Below are 21597 nucleotides of genomic sequence, written 5' to 3'. Positions count from 1 at the left end.
TATTTCTTATGTCAACTAATCTGATTAAAAAGAAAACAGCTGAATATACACATTAGTAGGACATCTGTTTGCTGATGCAAAAGATAACTTCACTCCTGTGTGTCTATGAGGGAGTCACATTTGCTAGTTCGCTTTGTGTAATAACTTGCAGTGGATGGACAGCTGAGCATCTAGTTAGTGACCCCAGGGTCAGGTCAGGGGTCAACAGTGGTGAAGGTGAAGTCATCAGAGTTTGGAAAAGTGCTGGTTTCACCTGCATTGTATAATATAAACAAGACTGAAGGGGAAAGTGTACGTTTAACAAGGTGAAGGACGATAGAAGTTGGCATCAAATCTCGAATGAATATCTCAGAAGTAAATCAGGAAGAATGCGATTCAAAGCCAGTCTGGTATGTGTGGAGTTGTGAGCACAACATGAAGAAGTGAACATGAAAATGTAGGATAAAACTAGGAACAATGAAATGTAAACCAGAAACAGTCACAGTGTATGTCATAACATGGGACTGCTGCTGAAAATCATTTTGGGAGGGGTTTAATATGGGCGGATTTTAAGCCTTGTGGAATGAAGGCGAGCCTTGTGGCCAGATGGACCAAGAAATTACCAAATGATTTCTACAACAAGAGTGCTGCTAAATTCACAGGCTTGTGACTTTAAACATATCAGGCCAACAGGGGGCAGCAGATCACCGCTTTATGTCTGAACAATTCAGTCTCCAACCCAACACCCCATGACCAAACCGCTTATTAATCAAAGACTTTTTTAAAGAAACTTTTAAAATGTAGTTTGTCCATCAGAAATCAAATTCTAAGTTAGAGGTTACACGAGGTTTTCTGATGTAGCTAAGTTTCACTCTGTAGCCGTCACATGACCTCCTTCCTTTCGGCTACAGGCGAGTGAGTTTCATCCCAGCCTGTCTTCATCTGCTGGGTCATTTACATGCATATGTCCTTATTTCTGCCTAGGACGACCACAGCTTTTTATGTGGGAATTGGCGACCCCCCCCCCCCCCCCGGACCAGACCGTCTGTCTGATGCTTTAAATGTTTTTTTTCCCAATGAATCTGGACCATATGGTGATGACATAAAGAGGAGAAAGTGGTTCATGTGCAGTGTAGTCACTCCATCCTTCAATATTCATAAGCAGCTGCTCTATGAGGTTTTTTTTTTTTTTTTTGACAAACAAAAACATCGCATCCCTCCACCCATGCTGCCATGTTTACCTAAACAGCAGCTTCAAACCACAAATTCTCCTCTCTTGATCTGGGGTTTTCCTAACTCTCGGCCTCCGTAGGCGCTGAGTATGTACAAGTGGGAGCGCTTCAGGATGTTCTCATAATAACAGACCCTCTCATGAGCAGACACCCCAGGGAGCAAGACAGCCCGGCAGGCCACCCAGCCGACATGACTACATACTCCCACAGAGTGTTTGCTTGAGGGCAGAGTTCTGATCCCTAAAAAGTCCAGCATCCATAATAAATACATCCTGACTGTGCTCAACACTGATGGTTTTTTAGATGTCTGTTAGTTTAGCTGCCGTCACATTTCTGCGTGGAAGTCACGATAAGACCTTTTGAACCGTGAAGCCAAAGTTGTTTATTGTCTTGATATTACGACATGCGTCTATGATTTACTCCTAGATGTGTATTGCGAGGGGGAAGAATTGTCATCCAGAAGTGATGTAAGGCATTGGTTTCCATTGTTTCACGAGTACGCACAAACACTCGTGTTACCAGGCAATAAAACACACATTTGGCCAACCGTTTAACCACACAATAGGTGATAAAGTCGCATTGTTTTGCTCTATCTTTCAAGACAAGTCCCCTTTTCTCTTTTAATTTGCTTTAAAGCTGCAAATAACTGTATTTGTTTCTGAGCTTATCGGAAGTTAATTCCCAAAATGGTTGATGAGTTGCTGTTAAAATGTTGAAGGACTTTATAAAAGGACAGATTTTCAGCCTCACATCTTGAAGGACGCTGTTCTCCAAGTGGTGACATGAGTTCCAGTGATGGAAAAGCCAGTTTCCCTTCCACATGCCTCTGATAATGGAGTTTCTGCCAAAAGATAGAAAACGAATAGTGAACGGAACAAGACTGTCCTGAATGAATCCAGGTGTTCTAACAATAGCAGGGTATTCATTTTCAGATCTGAAGAAACAGCATGTCTTTCTTTTGCTGTTAAACCACAGAATGTTTTAGACGTTAATACTAGTTTCTACTTATGAACACTTGTCCCTTTTTTTGTTATCTGTATCTTAAATTTCAAAAACTAAACACTGAACTTCAAAAAATGACCTAAAGCTACTGTACATCACAGCACTGTTGTGTTAGTGTGCAGCTCTAAAACTGTGGAAATGCTGTTTTGAGGATCCTACATTCTCAGAAATGATCGATTTATGCAACTGGACTCACCTCTTGTAAGTGAAGACGTTTTGCCTCTCATCCAAGAAGCTTCTTCGGTTCTCAAAGAGGATCATACAAATCCTAGAAAATGACTTCTTTTGACCATTCAGTCTGATAACATTTGGAAAGTCTTGAGTCGCGTGGCAACATTATTTGTCCACATCTGATTTGGCGGAGCGCTAATTAGAGGATGAGCTAAATGATCATTGTGTGATCCTGTGAGTGTAACTAAGAATGTTCATTTCTTTGAAAACATGATGCAACATAAACTACTTTATAAATTGTGTGTTAATAATACAAGGGCATTTGTTTTGGTTTTTACTGAAACTCCTTTAAAGTTTTACTCCTTGTGTACCTTACATTATGTGTAGCTTCATGAGATACTTTATCTAGAAACTTGAAAACCATGAAGATTTCCAGTTTTTGCAGGGTGACGTCACGTCACGTCTCAGCAGTTCGCCAACATGTTTACCTGCTGTCATGTAACGTACTTGCAGTACTTAGTTATGCATCTAAATGGCAAGGATGTTAGCTCAGAGGGTCACCTCCACGAGGGCATCAAGCACTATCAAAACAGAGACCTTCTGTGGCCCAGCAGGGGTCAGAGGGAGCTGGAGCAGTGTGTGTATCATTATTCAAGGCTGTTTGGAGACCATCAGGAGCACCCAAACAGCAGCAGTCGACCAGATTTGATGGGCTGAACAGATGGAGGCCATGTTATGTGTTAGAGCCACGGCTGGAAAAGATAAAGCCCTTCATCCTCCGGTCTGTTCCCTGAAAACAGGCCTGATTGTTGGGCTGTGCTGAATTTCTGAACAAGAAAACATGTTTGAAATCAAATAAATGTTCACTTTCTGTCTTTTTAATTGATAACAGACAGGATCTGTGTAAATGCTTTGACTACTTCATTAAAATCTAAACACATGTATGATTTTGCTTTCCAGTAAAACAAAGTACAAGTACTTCATAAAGTGTCCTGTTCTCAAGCTAACATTTGCATCATGCATTTCCTCTTCTGCAGAGATTTGCAAAAGATCCTTGTCGCGGTTGGATTTCATTTATTTATATGGAATATCAGCCAATATGTCTTCACAAAAATCAGCTTGACCTGTACTCTTGATTTACTGTCAAAATGGAAATTGGACAAAAGTGTTAAATCAGTTTGATTGTTTTGATAAAGAGTGAGGATGGAGCTATAGTCAGTTAGCTTTTGAATATATTTCCAATCACAGAATAAAATTAATATATTATTTGTATATGGATGAAAATAAAAGCATTCATTTGTTCCCGTACAACCTGGATATTTTGATATTTCTTTTTAGGAGTAAAATTATCTTGGTGTGATCACTCCTCACTGTTCTATCTTAACTTTTACAACAGTGTGATAATCCACCATTAAACCCATCCATGTCCTGGAGCTCGCTGCTCCGGTGCACAACAGGAACACTGTAGGCTCCTCTGGGTCATTGCAGGGTCAACGTTCACATCTGGACATGTCATCAACCTCCATTAGCGCACAAAGACAGCCAATGTTCTCGGTCCAAAAGCAGACTGTTGTCTGACAACATCCTCATGAAAAAAAATATGTACTGATACACGCAGCCATAAACAAACAGCCGTGTGTTGTAGCCTGCCGCTTGTAGTAAAATATGGTGAGATGTTGAGATTAGATACCAGTGAAGTAGGTAATGTGTGGATATGTGAGCACATCGAGATCTATGACTTCAAGGTTAGAGGTTGTGGTCACAGTTATTAAAGACTGACATCCACACTTGGGGCTTCTTAACTGATTCTAAGTGATTTAACAGATGTTGCTCCTCACTCACATTATTCTTTTATCTCTGTATGAGTTGATTCTCTCTGTAAATATTTATACAGTACATTTTTCCAGCCAATGAAATATGCCTGAAGGATGGATTTTTAAAAAAAAATCCTGCATGTTGAAGCAGTGATTGATTGCGGCTCTCCTGGCCAGTCCGGAACCTTGCTTAAATGTGCACAACAGCTCTTTATTCAATATTCACATGTTCTGCGTGTTAATGCATGAGATAGACTGCATGTCTGACATGTGTGAGCGACCATGGGCATCTCCAATTTTTACACCGTGTCGTCAGATCAAAGCTGAGGTGTTGCATGCAGCAGCAGCAGCAGCAGCAGCAGCAGCAGCTCTGAGGTCATGCATGAACCGTCCACCATGTCATTGGAGCATCCCAGGGGTGCACTCTTACAGACTGACAGTCTCACACTGGAGCCCCGTAACCTATTGATCAGGAGGGGTCTGGACAGTATTTTTTAACAATTTCAATTCTTCATGGTCGATGACTTATGACTTGGGTCTATGGGGTCTGTTATACAAGATTTGTCATTTAAAAGCAAAAAAGAGTCACTTTGCAAATACCAGAAGTTGTCATCCTTTGTTTGCATTTCTTTCTTTGAAGTTGTGTTTGAAACTGTAACAAAAGAACTGTAAAGTGTAACACTTCTGTCTATAAAAGGTAACAGGAGAAACTCTAAGCAACGCCCCACAGCAACAGTTTGTGCTGCTATTGAACGGTTCCTCTTGAGCAGGAGGAATTCACCCTGGCAGATGGCGGGGCCGAGGCCCCTGAGGCCCGAGGCAATGCTACACCCTGGGACCCAGATACCTAATCATACCCTGCTGAGTCTCTCACCTGCTGCTATACCGTTCACAATGTTATCTCATCTCCCTGACCTATTGTGGCTCCCATCGGTGATAATGACAGCAGAGAGACCGATGCAGTAGAGGAGCAGGAGCTGGCTCTCCCTGGAGAGAGTCGGGATCATGGGAAACCTCAGAGTAATTGATCTCTCCATCTAACCTCTGCTAGTGGATCTCCTTTCTTATCATGACCTGCAGAAGTTGTTTGTGGTTGCGATCAGGCACAGATTTATTTGATTATCAGGCGAGATAATGTGATGAAGTGTGTGAATGTAAAGAAGGAGCAAGCCTGAGACCATTTTTTTTGTACTGAGTATATATCTGCATAAGGGCGGAAATGTATTTCTTGTACAAGTGATTCATGCAAACTTGTCTTAAAATGTGCCACTAACAATGGCATTTTTATTTTTCTGTTGATACTCTAAAGTGTTATTTTACAATCAGAGCGCAAATCCACTCTCTCACAGTTTCTCAGAGTCCATAAATTGTCAGACCAATAATTTTATGTCTTGCGCAACCAAAACCTAGTTCTCAACCTACATGGCCAAACCACAGTTGTGTGGAGAACCTTTTTTTTCTTGCTCTCCATTGTTTTAATTTTCCCAGTGAAAACACCATCCAGTTCCTGTGTGACCTCAGTTCCCACCAGCATGGACTGATACTGTCACAGTGGCCCAGTTCTCACTGAGTTCTGCTGGATCGTTAATTCTGTTGCTTCATCCTGAAGAAGTAGGTCTTCATCAGGCCGTGGATTAATTCGGTGCATGGATGGGAAAGTGATGTGCTTCGTCCAAAATAACATTTCTTTTACTCTGCTAGTTCTCAGTTGTATTCTGTTCTACTTCTAAAATCCTGACACTCATACAAGCAAGTTTATCCCACACTACTGGAAGAGGGATTGTGTTGTTTTAAAGGATCAATATTTCACATCTTTGTTATTTTCAGCGCATTCCAGGAAAACACTAAAACTAACAGCATGTTCCTGGCCATGTTTTTGTCACTCGTCAAATTGACTGATGCAAATTTTTAAAAAGAAAAACAGCTGCCGCTTTGAGCGAATGCTACTTGAAGAGGACTAAGTGGTGTGTTTATCAGGAATATTTTCAGCTGCGGATTTTATGTGCAAGTATTCATAGCAGCAAGATGGTGCATGTGAGGGTAAATCAACTACAGCATACGCGCTCATCTTAATGCAGACAAAGAGAGTGATTACACAATGGTCACATACATATATGTCTGGAAATATATCTTTAGGTATTAGAAATTGTTCTGTTTTTTTCATTACACTCTATACCTCCCAGTGTCAATAAAAGTGGAAAAAATATATAAAAATCGGCTTAATAGTTCAGTTGTAATCATCAACAAATCCAGTAGAGGAATAGTAATATGTCTTTAGTGCTGAATCACACATACCATATGTTTTGGTTTCTACTGTCGATCAGAGATTGTACATGGGATCATTGATTGTTTGTTTGTTTGCTTGCTTCCTTTATGCCACAAATACCACACAATTAAAAAGTCACCAGTCACCAGATGATACAAAACTGCTGGTGGCAGTTTCAGGCTTTACTGAAGTCAGTTTCAGTTCAAGTTCCAGTCTCAGTGTAGCAAAACCCAAGAGAAGAGCCTCAGGATGCGCACATTTCGTTATGTCTCTGTTTGTATGTTACATATTGCCACCTTCTTAGAATAATCGCCCAAGTCATTTTTGACCATTTTTTTTTTTGCCTAAAACAACTCCTTATGATGTTTTGTCTCCAGTTTTTTTGTGTTTTCTGAAAAAAAATGACTTCGGCGATTATTTTAAGAAGGCGACGATATCATACCACTGACGGTTTATATTTCAAGCTCTGTTGTGTTGGTGTGCCGCCAACATAAAAGGAAGGAAGTGAAGGAATTCTGACAATGATCTTTTTCATTTCTATATGAACAGAAAGGTGGGTATCGTCTTGCTTTGGTAAATTGCAGCCAAAGAGTGAACAAAAGAGATCAAATGGAAAGAGCACACCCTAAACTGTGTTCCCTTTATAGTCACACAATCGATATGTAACCAAGAGAAATAGTTCTATACGTCGCAGACAACAAACGGGACGGATCAGATTTGACCTTGTCAAAGAAAACCAGCTTGTGAAACACTCTCAGACTCATGTTTGTGACATCAGACTTGAAGCTTCAGTTTAAGAACTCTGTGATTGATATTTCAGGAAGTCTGGAAGACAATTTTTATCACACTCTAAATCAAGTTGGCATAATTACCAGTTTAGAAACCACAAGAACATAAATAGTTTTTCGTTTGAACCAGACAAAAATGGGCTCAACCAAAATGGCTTCATGTTCGGTGCAGCTACTCTCCGGCTGATGTCATGTGAGATTATTCTACAAGAAAGCATTGAAAGAGAAGTCACAAATCAACTGGGAAACAAGTTCAGGATGCAGGCCTGTTAGAAGTCACAGACCTCCCCCAGAATGCATGACAGGAGCCTTCCATCTGGCTGTAAATGCTGTCTTTGTGTGAATCTTGGAAACTGACAAAGAAATACAGAGAAAATGACCTCTTTTATCCTCAGTGGCAGTTACGGCCCTGGTTGACTTTTCAGCAGGCCAAACTAATTTTAGAGTAGGACCCCTTCCCTGAGAAACGGGGGGTGTCACGAAGACAAGCCAAAGTGACACAACTGATAACCTTGTGCCATTGTAGGCTTGAACATCTCTGTTGCACCGCAGCATGTGAAACATGATGGAGATAACAGCAAATCCCAAACATTCCCCTCAAAAGAAAAAACAAATAGTACACCCCCCCCCCCCCCCCCCCGCCAAAGCAAATAGCAAACCTCTTTAGCTTAAGATAGATTGCATCTTAAAGACCACCACCATTCAAAGAGAGGAAGTGTTTTCCTCTGGGAAAAAAATGACATTTTATAACTTTGAAAATATATTTTGTTAAGGACATGTATAAGATTTGATTTCAGGCCAGTCATGGAAAATGGTAACAGCCACGCTGGCTCATAAATCAGTTCATCTGTTATATAATGGTTATTCCAGCAGAATGATAACAATCAGGCTGTTTTGTTCATGTTAATTTCACTTTAGCAGAGCTGACAACCCAAGCTGTTAGTGAAGAAACCAACAATATCTTATATATCTTATGTCTTAGTAATGATCAAAGATCATGAATCAATGACAGCAGCCAGGGATTTGGCTGCCTTTTTTTTCTTTTTTTCTAAAGCTATAATTATTTGTGACATCACAACAAAAATGAACAAGCCAATCATGCGATTATTAATGAAAAACACGAAAATGGCCTGGTAAAACTGCATGTTGTGGCGGCATATATGAAAACCCCACAGATGGAGGACATATGGCTCTCTGTGATGGACACAAGACCTCAGGTTCAAGTGAACCTCAACAGCAGGCAGCAGCTCTTGCTGTTTTGTTGTTAAGAAAACTTTTGTTTTCTGTCATTCACTTCTTAAACAGCTTCTTGAAATGACTTTCACCATCGGAAAATAGCGTTTCACGATGTGTCAATGCAGTCGAGGTCTGGTTAGGTTTAGGAAAACATGGTAGCTTGGGTTGACTCATAGGGACGCGAACACACGTCAAAACCAGCAAAGTCCTGGGTTTGTTGATTGGTAACTTCCTGTCAGCTACGTGATTATAGCTACCTGACAAAGACCAAAAATAAACCACGCAATATATCATTTCACATCACAATCAGTTGAGCTACGGCCTAAAATAATGACATTGGTAACATGATAATAATAACGGCTGCCAGTTTCTTCAGATTTGTCACAAATGCCCATTCAGGTCAGTGACGTGCTATTATTTGAAGTTTCCACTGGACGAGACAAGCGCTGCCTCTAGATTTCGTTAAGGGGGATTACAGAACATTCAGTCCTGGACTCAGATGTTTTAATTATTTCATTTACAATTTCTTTTGTGCAAGAACACCACGCCTTTTTCAATTTGCTGTCAGATGGGGCGGCATGGCTTGGAGTGATCTAGTAATCGAGGGGTTGCTGGTGGTGCCGGTATCAAGCACAGATAAATAGGAAGGGTTGTGTCAGGAAGGGCATCCGGTGCAAAAAGAAAAAAACAAAAAAACCTGTGCCAAATGAAATATGGGGATCAACTGGGACCCCTCATGGACGGAGATGAAAGATGAAGAAGAATCTTCAATTAGAAAAGTATTTGTTTAGAAAAATCTTGTGCTAATTTGACAACTGTCATAACACCGGCTGTTTCAGATGCTCTGGGTTTAGATAATCACCCTCTTACATGCTAATTACATTGTTGCATGCCTAAATTTCATGGTCTGTATAATTGCAGTGTCAACACGGGTTTGAGACAACACTGGAGCAACATCCATCCCATCCCAGTGGTTTCTGAAAGATCTGCATCCTGCACTCCATCATTGTGTTTGCTTTTCACTCATCATGTGGGGAAAAAAAAGCGGTTCATTTAATGAGACACATATGGAAAAAAAAAAAAAAATCAAAGCTGCTCAGCATCCTAGCGAGGTGGCCCCAGCATAAACAGAGATCTGTTGAGCAGCAGAGTAAACTTCCTCTGCGTGCACTGGTGCGCACACTTCCTGAGGGGATTGAGTAATGCATCAGATTGCACCCCGTTCTCCATAAAGGTTGGAAGTGTTTCACTTCAGTGTGATCAAGCTTGTCTCCAAGTCCTCTATTTTTGTTGCACAGTCTCTGCCAGATGTCGACTCTTTAGGTAAATAAGCTTTACTTTCTTTGATTTTCTTTTGTTTAAACCCTGAAATCCCCATAAAATAAATTGTATATTTATTTTATATTCAAACTTTTAATTCATTCCATGGCACTGTTCAACTCACAGCAGCCAATAAACCTGTGCGGCCTGGTTTCCTACCTCTTGTGTTAGGATTAGCCTCTCTCACAGAGCTAGAATCTTTTCTCAGAAACATGTCGTTCACTTAATTGTTATGGAGAACCAGGATTAGATAGTTGTTTCCACTAATTCAGTGTGTTCAAAAGCTTATTTTTGATTTCCTGCTCCATGACTGGCTGATTACTATCTCTGGTGGCAAGAGCCCAACTGCAACAATGCCTCGACTGTGAGGGTCCCAAGCCTCAGCACCCTGAGAAACAGTAGAGCCACTGAGAAGACATAGCACATAAGGATTAACATAATTGAAGACATGATTGAGGAACAGTAGATATGTGAGAGTTTTAGCAGCCCGAGGCCAGTCCCACCCAGGGAGAATGGAGAGGAAGCTGTACAGCTGGAGGTCAGAGTCGGGTGGTTTGCCTTATACTACATATTTATCCTATTATTCCAATCGGACACAAGTCCCTGATCTGGGAGACTGTTCAGGGAATCATGTAAAACATTTCTTTTCTTCTAGATTTCTTTCAGAGGTTTCTGAGCTTTAGCCATCTAAAGAACATAAATGCACAAAGGGACCCACAGAATTTCAGGTGTAACCACAAACCACTCATTGAGCCACAGAAAAAAAGAAGTCATTTTTCATTAAATGTATCTGCCTCAACATCTATTAGATCCTCGGTCCATACTGCAACCCTCCATCCCCTAACAGACAAAGGGACTCAACCAAAAAGATCACCTCTTCAGTAGAAGAGGGTGTATCCTGTTTGGTCCCTGGCACTTAGGTCTTCAGACCTTGGTAAGCATAATAAAACCTGGATGTTTTCTGTTGTCACCTTTGACCTTGTAGTTCTTGCATAATCCTGCTGACAGACTAGCAAACATGAATGATAACATTTCCTCTGAGCTCAAATTTGACATAAAATAATGCTAAAAGTTGCATAAAGCAGGGTATATGCAGCTGCTTATTTCTAAACTGTCTTTTGCCCTCTGCATAAGCTTGGTGGTATAAACTGCCACGCGTTACATTAAGACCCTCCAACATGGTATGACTGACATGGCATGACATTACTATTTTCTCTCTAGACTGTGGCTGAATTTGTTAAGCAGGAACTAAAGCTGGTTGTTGTCTTTCCTTAGACAAGCAGCATCCTCAGATATATATGAACCGAGCAGATATTAACAGCCTCCCCGAGACAGCATGAGAATATGTGGAGGTGCAGTTCCCCATCATACTGACAGTGACAGAACTACGTCTGCTGTAAAGCAAACACCGCCCTGATGTGCGGTTGCGATAGCACAGGAAAAAATACCCAGGACAGTATTTATCCAATGCACACTAAAAAGGCAAAAATACAATGAGGAGTCTTCCTGGACTACGTTCACGTTGACTCAGGCAAGGTCAGGGTGAGGCACGTCAGGCTAACTTTGGCCAACACTAGCAAAGCAGCGGCGGTGACCTGGGAAATCAGCATCTTTTCCGTCAATACTGTAGAGACAAAGAGATGTCAGAGAGGACGATGACCCTTTCCTGATAACAAGGGGGAGATTCGTGGAGAGGAAAGGACTCTTCCCTCCACTTTGCTCTAGCAGTAATGAGGTTTCCATGTTTGTGTTGGCTCATCAAGGTATGAAAGTACCTGCATCCTTTTTGGCTAAAAAGACAGAGACACAGTCTTAGCTCCTGGATTTAATGGAAAATAGGAACTCTGCATGTCAACCTTGTTTGGTTTGGTCCTTGAAACTTTTGCACTTTGGTCCAAACTGGTCCAAATAAAAGCAAATGTGAGCAGTGCTTGGCCCATAGTCCAGACCAAAGGATTCCAACTGGGTCCGATCTTTGAGATGGTTTCAGTCCAGGTCAACTGAATTTTAGTATAGTTTGGTTTTCAAAACAAAAAAACTTGAAGAAGTCAAAGTAGCAAATTATGAGGTACTTAAATGTTATGCAGGATTATGAGATTGAACCAAATCGTTTTGTGGAGTTTGTATGATGTTCAAAATTCAAAATAGCTGGATTACCTCTTAAAGATCATGAGGAAAATGTCAGTGAACGTGTTAACGGAATGTTAATTTTTTGCCAAAATTCAATTGATAAAACCTGTTGTGGATCAGGCCACAAGAGTTTGTCATTTAAAAAAAAAAAAGGGCCCCCACTGGGATCATATAGAACCTCTTACGTCCTCTTGGATGCTTCCTCCAGCTTCCTCAGCTTCTGCCCTGGAGGGCCCTGGAGGGGTCGGGTACGTCGAGGACGTTTCTTTATTTTGGCTGAAGATGAATGTCTAAGCATGATTTGACCTGGGCTTTCTTAGGATGGCTGAAGTTCAAGACTTGTCCAGAGCCCTGACCCAGTTCTTTTCACTGGGGCTGATCATCTTGATTGCAGGCTGTGACCCTGATAATGTTATACAAATGTCATACATCACATGACTGACAGCTCACTATAAGAGGTGAGCAGTTGGCCTATAGGGAGTATGGTCTGAGGGGTCTTTGTGACCGGTCAGAGACCCCTGGAAAATTAAACAATGATGCTTTACAGACATGGTCAGAGTGAAAAACCTCTGAGACAGTGAGGCAATGTTTTCTGTTCACAAACTCTTCTTAAAAAGGAAGAACATCTTGAAACATTAATTCCCTCGAGTTATTTATTCCTCGAGCTACTGAGCAATGCTGGGGAAGAACTAAGTTCTTTGTGTTTCCCTGCAAGAGTTTGAAGGTTTGACGTATGTTTTTATGGCCGTTAACCTTCAATGTTCTAGGGCAGTTGTTGGAGAGTAATTTTTAAAGCTGTGGGAGCAATGACATTTAATAAAAGATACTTTATTGTGGAACCCTGGAGATGCTGGAGCCTCAGACGTTGAAACGATCACCAAACCAAAATGTTTCTTATTACAGACACTGTTTATTGGTCAGGTTGTGTTATCTCATCTGCAGACAAGTAGACCAAAAACAAGAGACAATGCACCATTGTTTTCCCTTGAATATACATTATACATTTTCAACAGCTTGAGTGTTTTCAAAATTAGAATTTGGTACTTTTCCATAGTTTTCCTTTTGTAGTCTTAAAGGAAATTCTCAGATTCTTAAATCTGATCCTGATTCTGGAGATTGTATACGATCAGAAGCTGAATAAAAACATGTTTGGTCCTAAAGCTTAAAGTCCTATTATATATTCCACAGAACAGAGGGCTTAGTGATGCAGCCTGTTGCCATGGAAACCTGAGGCAGAGTTTCTGTTGTACTGGCTGTGTCAGAGATCTCCCCTTTTGCCCTGATCCTTTCTCTCGGTGACGGCACACTTTCCCTGGGGGATTTCACATACAACATCTGCACCCCCACCAATACCTCCCCACACACTCCAACCCAAGCCTTCCAAAAGGCAGAGAGCTTTTGACTGGCTTTTTTTCATTGAGGGGCATCCACACACACCTGTCAGCGGTCATCCTCCAAGCATGCAGACACTACCATGACCTAAGATGGCTCCAGACTCCTAGCAAAGGTTAAAGTGTTTATTTACATGGCCAACAAAAGATTAAACAAAATATCACTACTTGCAGAAAAAAGCCATAAATAGATTTTTAAAAATCACACTTTTTTTTTTTTGAATCTTTTTATTGGCATGTCTCCTGACACCTCAAGTGATCTCATTCTGATGGGAAATTACGTCAACTTCCCAGTTCCCTTTTCATTTTCCCAGGTTGTTGCGTCTATCTGCACGGTCATGTGACTGCTAAATGTAGAGACAGCAGGAGAGGGAGTTCCCTGCGGTGTCTATTCTTCTTACTGAGCTGCCTGCTGCCTCGCCAGGCCCTAAAGGAATCACCCGGCCCTCATCAATCTGCCTCCACATTCCACAATAGCTGACAAAAGGACTCCACTCTCTCCGTGGCAGATGGCTTAGCCTCAGGCTGTCCACGCCAAGCTCCAATTGTTTAGGCTGCAGGGTTTGATGCAGGGACCTTTGCTCCTCCTCCCTCAGAGTGATGCTGGGGTACAAGAGTTGAATTTAGCCTCTGTGGAGGATTAAAAGAACTAAATTTCACCGATTTGTTTTGTAAGCTGCATGTAACAAACAATCTGTCTATCAATACATTATAAAACAATATATGCATGAAATGGATGACGACTTTTAGGATGTAGCTACTTTCCCTAACCCCTAGTATTGTTATGCATGACACAGGTTTGGATATTCTAAAAATTCTAAAATTGCAAACTCTTGCAAATTTTGTGCCGTTTGCTTGAACCCGTATGATTGGGAGATCGTGATTTCCTAGAGAGACTGAATGATGTTGTAACATGCGTTGATATACAGGAGATAAATGTGGAAGGCTCGCTTTACACTGGAAGCCATATTTTCTTCTCCCTATGAAAAACCCTGGGGGTAAGTTGTGGCATCTCTAGGTTGGTTACAGGCCTTGTAACAGCTTTATAGCCTGGTAGAGAGCCTTTTCTTTGCAACCCAATTCCCTCCCGGAAAGTGGAGGGAAGTGTAGACCTCTTTATGATGTAAGATTCCTTCAGCAGCTTTGACCGACTCCATTCAACCATTAACATAAAGCTGCCTCTCCATTAAAGCATGCAACTTCAGCTCCCTCTGCTTTCTTTCAGGGAGCTGGCTACGTTTAACACATCTGTTGTCTCCCATGTCTGCGCAACCCACGGACAGGTCTGCTCACAGTGATCCTTTTATTCAGCTTTGAAAGAATCTATAGGGGCCCCTGATAGATGGTCTTGAATCCAATGAGAACGGTAAGCCGGATAATGGGAAGAATGGGGAGCCACCACTCCAGCACACCCCCCGCTCCAAGACCCTAAACATGCTTTTAAAGGGGTCCTCTTAAACAGGCTGATGCTGAGCCTAATCATGTTGAACAGACCATGACTGAGCAAGTTTTATTTCCAGACTTGGACGCCGGTGCTCTTTCCTTTAAGGTGCCAAAGAGAAAAGGAAATGGCCATCTAATATGGACGAGTCACCTTGAAATGCTTGCAACTCGAAGTCTCACGCTATTATTTGATCCTGTACATAAAAACGCAAGTGTCAGTTAGAAATCTTTTTGTTTGGCTGTATAGATTTCAAGGCTTTTTGGGTCATTTTTTTTAAACACAGAGGGATCAGCGAGGTCATCCATGGGAGTGGTGAAGCGTCAGAGGATGTTTACCACGCTCCAGCATCAGTGATCAGGACAGAGCTGCAGAGACAATAGACAAAACAATGTCCTATTTAAAGATGGGTCACTGCTATTTATAAACCAGCCGCAGGGGATGGGGTGGAAGTTGGATGGAATGCTTTATCTTAAAGACATTCTTGAACATCCACCATTAGTCTACGCACATCCTGTAAATACACTGTGATGAAAATGTAATAAATTAAAGGATTATATTAGGGATTTCATGAATCAATCAGATCTGCATGGTTGGATCTGTCTTAATCTAATGCTATTACCAGGTTAAATCCAGGTCTCTCATTCATTTATCGTACTAAGCTTATTTTGACATCTGTAAGAGACCCGTCAAAGCCTCTATCAGCTCAGGATGCTGATTATCTGTACATTTTTTTTTAAGTACTCCAGCATATCCTGTTCATTTCTCTCTTATCTTGAGGCGGACGCAGGATGCTCCTGGTGGTGCGTCTGTAACCCTTCTGAATTTGTCATGTGTGTTTTTCCTGTACTCAGTGATATTCCCCTCTTCATTGTCTACTTGTGAGATCCTCCTTTAAACCCAAACAGACACTTGTGGCTGCACACAATGGGCGGCATTGTTTCTCTGTGAAAGGAGAGCATGTGCTTTGCTAATGCCGCACTTGCAGCAGCCAACCTCCAGGACAACTTCTACATTCAGCCTTTGATTAAGGAGTGCAGTTATGCATGGATGACTTCCTCCAAGGTGCCTGGAGGTTGTGGGAAAAGGCCAGTAAGTAAGTGTGGCCTCATCTGGGGGGCCTGTCTCGTCTCTGTGAATGGGCCACAATGATGCTGAATCCAGCTGAGCCAGGGAATTTACTGTAGGTCACATGAGCAACATGAGCGACACTGAGTGTGTTCAGCAAAATCTTTACATATGGTCATATGCAAACTCAGATTTAGATTGAGCACAAAGGATCTTTTCTTTTCAGCAGATGTGCATAAAAACATCCTAATGCTATCAAACTGCACTATGACACTATACAGAAGAGGCTGAACATTCAAGTAAAGTAACAAACGTTGTATACATTGGTAAATGGATTAAATACTTTACCTTGAACAGATTTGGCAAAATTCTTCACATTCTTTACCTAGCAACAATCCAACTGTCTGGCAAACACATCGTCCGTGCCTGCATGAGAGACTACAGAGACCGACAGATGACTACCAGTTAGCTGAGCATACATATATATATATATATATATATACATATATCTCATATAGATAATCTATAGGATACCTTTTTATGTGTTGTTATGTGTGTGCTTTTTGTTAGATGGTGGTACAATGATGTAAAACAAATAAGCAACCAGGTGTGCTGGACATGTGCAGCACCTCTGAGATGCTTTATTTTGCTCAATCCTAGCTTGCAGCTTGTTTTTGCTGTCCACAATCTATGCGAGATTCAGTGCAAAAATTTAAATTTTCAACAAACTCTGAAAAATTAGAGGACCAAACATAAATTGAAGGAAGAACATATTAAAAATCCTCATCATATTTTCAAGAGTTATGGACTCCAGACGTCCATGTGTGGAAACAAGACTTTTGACCATGCAGGGGCTCATCTGTGCGGGAGTAAAGGGTTGGTCACAGACATGATTAGTGTGGCGCCTGCATGGAGGCCAGCGAGGGTGAGGGGTGTTGGCCCTCTGAAGGAGATTGATGTAAGAGCGCAGGCAGGGAGGAGCACCTGTCATCCATCCACTCAAAAGACTGGCACAGTGTGAGATCTAACACTGTTTGAAGTACAGTCTCCCAGGAGTGCACATGAAATAGAATAACTTGATAAATTCCACGTTGATGCTTGTGAGGTACAGCAAAAAGAAGCAATGACATTGAAGTTAAAAATGGCTGAGAATGAAGTCTGACGGTTGATGTTCAGGGTGAACCTTACACCCTTCCTATGAATTTTCCTGATATCTGTAACAGGATCTGTTCAATCCCAGTCATGCCATGCAGCTTTCGAGTTCCAACCAAACCTGCTCCTGTCATGGATGCCTCCCGTGGGAAATCAAAGAGCTTGTAGGCAGTGTTAATGCTACAGTTTCCCACGGATACTACAGAAGCTAAACGTGGCTGATACCCTCACAGGTCAGGAAAATAGTTTGTGACTCTTGTCAGTGTTTTGCACAACTTAGAGGATTTATTTCCAGTGACTTTACATACATTTTTTTGTTGGAATAAGACATTCTTGGGCCTCATTCTTTTCATGAACTCTTGACTGTAGAACAAGGCCTCTGCTAATCCATTTAATATGAGAGGATCAGCCCAGTTGGACCTACCACAAGTCATAAGCCATTGCTCTGTAAGGGGGAAGCTGCCCTTGTTCTCCAGCTGGAGGTGGGCCAAGGCTGATGCCAGGAATTAATCCTGGTAACGAACAGAGCGGATTCCCTCAGATGACCAGGTTGGACAGTCTGGAAAGGAGGTGTCGATGGAATTCATGTGGCAACCACTGCTTCGTCTGGCTGTCTGGTATCCTACAAAACTGAGTACTCCTGTTGTCATGCAATAACTCCCTGATATACAGTAAATAGCTTTTCATCATGAAAAGAAAAAGCAATCAAGTAGGAAAATGTGAAAACTTCCACTGTAGTTTCTGTTAAAGTGATACTTCACACAAAAAGGGTATTTTGCCTTTTAAGTTCTCACAAATAGATGTCTTGGGCTCACAAAGATGTTTTTCCATGGTGCATTACTTCTTTGTGACTCCAGAATACAGAAAGAGCCAGCCATGTGTATCAAGCTTGAAGCTAATAGCGAGCCTCCTAACTAACTACTAATTGCAACACAACTGCCCAAAAACATCAGTTTACAAACTCTCTAAACTCTTCATCAAGCTGTATCCTCAGTAATCCTAACTAACATCCATCCATCCATCCATTTTCTATACCGCTTATCTGTTAAGGGGGGGGGGGGGGGCTATCCCAGCTGACTTTGGGCGAGAGGCGGGGTTCACCCTGGACGGGTCGCCAGTCCGTCGCAGGGCCATCAGGAGCAATTTTGGGTTCAGTATCTTGCTCAAAGATACTTTGACATGGTGAGGATCAACTAGACGGCCACGCTACCTCTGAGCCATGCCGCCCCTTTTTTGAGGACTTGAAAGGCAAAATCCATTTTTTTGGGTGAAGTATTTCTTTACATTTTAAATCTGATAGATTACCAGAGAGTCTGCAATAGTCTGCATTTACTAGATTGTCTCTGTCTGTTTTCACATGGCAATAAAGTAATTTAACTGGCCCACATCTGCTTTTCATTGTCATGGCTCCCTAATTTGTCTGGCCTCTCATGTTGCTGTATATCACCCTGCTCCCTGTGCAGCTCCCTCTCGGTAAACAATAAGCCATGACTGAACTTTGCCTCCTTCCATTACAAAAACATGAATGAAAATCCACATGAGTCATAAAAATAACAAGTTGAAATCTTGTAAACTGTGAAACTGAAGTGGTGTAATTAATCTCTCTGGTTGCTAATAGAGCTCTCGTTGCAGAGCAAACATGCATTCATATCCTAAATAGCAACAGATGTTGTATATTATGCATGATTGACCTTGAAATTTTGGCACCATCTGTCATTGTTCTCTGTGGGGTATCACAGGAGGATATTGTGATAAAGCTCAAGTGGCAACAAACATCAAGGACATCATTTCCCATCAGGCCTGGCGGTCAGGTTTTGGTGGTAGTTTGACCCTGCTGGGAATTACCACAAAGCCCAGAGGCTGGAAAATGAGGCTTGAGGCTGAGGTTTGGTCAAACAGATTGAATGACAGAACGCTGGGACTCAAGGGGACCCCCTCACCGTTTTAACTGTGGTGACATGGCTGCCAGAAGTAGAAACACAGGAGGGAAGTCTCGTTTTTTTTCCCACAGCAATGAATTTTACACAGGTGTAAATGTTCTGCTCGTATTTAATGACCTAATCTTTACCTGACGTTTGTTTGCATCACCACACCATCTGAGAAGTCGCCCGTAGAAAATGGGAAAGGAGAGACACATTAAAAAAAAAGACTTGTCTGGGGATGGGATGTGATGCCTAGCACAGGTTACCTTCAACCAATCAGATCAACCTGAAGCTTCAGTTCAGTTCTTTGCTCTTCGTCCAGTGATGGTATATTCCAGTGATATAACTGATGCCAGATACATACTTCCACCTCTTCACGAGCTGCCATTGTTGTTTGAGCAGCTGCTGCTGCTTCTTCTTCTTCTTGTCGCCACCACTCCAGTATCTCCTCCACACACCCGGCGGTGGCTGCCTCGCGTGGAAAATGCAAGCCTGCTTATCGAACCCAAGCAACTGATGGGGGAAAATGGAGGTAACAACTCGTTTGACAACACTGACCGACCTCATGTGATGAATTAACCCTTCTTTGAAAATAGGACATTCAAATTTGGACAAATCATTGCAGCGGATACAGCATCGACTTATTAGTATTTGCATTATGTCATGATTAATGACGCTGATGCTTTTTTTTAAAGTAAAAAATCAAGGTTCAAAAGGTTAAAAATCTTTACAACTTGAAGGACCTTTGAAAAAGTCTATGACCCAAGATGATTTTATGGAGGTTGCTACCCATAAACCTACATTCCTGTTGTCAGTCTCATCTCCTGCTGAAACAATAAAAACAATTGATACAATGTGTGTGACGCTCACACACCACGTGCGTTACCCACTGGAGCTTCTTGCTGCTTCTCTCCGCCGTCAGATCCCACAGCTCTAGTCTTCCCCTATAAAACACACCCTGTTACACTGGTGAGAAAACACACAACAAACAGGAGACTTTGTCAACCTCCCCCCAGCCCTATCATTCATAATTTGGGCTGTCCCACTGAATGAATTTCTGTGAAAGTCCTCGATCATTTGAAGTTCACAGGAAGGGTCGGCTGAAAGAGAGAGTGTTGGGAGGCATTAGGCTGATGGAGTGGAAGTAGGGCACGAGCAGGGGGTGACGAGCTTTAAACTGTTATGCAAATAACTTCAGTTATGCCTGGTTATGTGCTGGAGAGTGAAAGGAGACGAATGATGGGGGCACCACTTTGAAATAGGGCATCAACCAGCAGCCATGAGTCTGGATCTGCAGGGTTGAGTCTTTCTTGTGTGCATGAAGAAGAAGAAGAAGAAGAAGAAGAAGAAGAAGAAGAAGAAGAAGAAGAAGAAGAAGAAGAAGAAGAAGAAGAAGAAGAAGAAGAAGAAGAAGAAGTGATACAGCCAGCCTGATACAGAAATGAGTTCTTATAACTTTAATTGTGGTTTTCCTGATGACAAATATCCCACTGTGGCTGCGTTACACCAGGCCCAGCACTCTGGTTATGTGGTCATGTCACTTCAATTTAGTGTGATTCAGCCATTTGTTTTGCATTATGGTCAGACCACTAATGTTCGGTGGTGTCATGCACGCTCAGTACCATGGACAGAGACTGACAGGAACCTTAACTTCACTGCACTTTTCCCAATTTTTGCTTTCCACTTCAATAATTGTGAAGTATGATGGTTAAATAATGAGGCGAGTTGCTGGATTATTATTTATGAAGACAGTCTGAGCTATAATACAGTGGTACTCGATGTTCGATGATGTATGTATGCACACTGATGTACATTCAGACTGAGCCCTTTGGGCGGTGCTCTGTCTCTTACATGTCAGCAGGGGACACATTTCCAGTCAGAACACCCCCCCACAGAGCAGCACTGCCTGTATCACTCACTGTCTCCATGGCTGCTGGGAACATCTGCATTTGTCTTGATGGCGCAGAGCAAAATAAAGATGTCACAGTGTTGCCTACAAGTTACAACTCAGAGGAATTTGCCTGTTTATGGAAAAAAAAAAGATTTGAAAAAGGGAAGAATCAAATGATATTTGTAGATTTTGTTTGAGATGGAAATGAAACGTGATCAATCAACACACTCTTATAACTGTTCATAAATGGTGAATGGTTTCATTTAAAAACGAGGTACGATACATATGTTTGGGACTTTGGGTTTTATTTTGATGTGTAAATCTATAAATACATAATCAAAAGTGATTCATTAAAAAAAAAAACTGTAAACTGTTTCAGTCACTGAGTAAACTTATTTTGGTATTAAAAGTCTCATTATTCATTTATTTACTTATGTAAATAACTACTTATGTAGTTGAGAGTTGCCAAGCTGTGTGGCCCGGAAACAACAGCAAAGGTTAGGGTGTAGCTCAAAGCTACTACAGCTGTGAGCACCTGGGACATTGAAATTCAAGTCACTCCAGTGTTTTTATTTTGCATTTACAACCTGCACAAGAGCGTCATGTGAGCATGCAGATACACAGATACGATTCCTGCCGTGACTCACACATTTGCAGTATTTAAATGAGGAAGGACCCATGAGAAGAACTGAGCAGCCCATTGTGCACAAGTTACAAAACACATTGTGTCAGTAGGGAAAACGAATGTCCATCCAACAGGGAAGTATTTTCTCACAATAGAAAACAACCCAACT

The sequence above is a fragment of the Aulostomus chinensis genome, chromosome 18, assembly GCF_037954235.1.
Source record: "Aulostomus chinensis isolate RoL2024-O1b breed Wild chromosome 18, RoL_Achi_v1.0, whole genome shotgun sequence".
NCBI classification, from domain to species: Eukaryota; Metazoa; Chordata; class Actinopteri; order Syngnathiformes; family Aulostomidae; genus Aulostomus; species Aulostomus chinensis.
The sequence above is the reverse complement of the archived record's forward strand: the minus strand, read 5'-3'. Positions refer to the sequence as shown.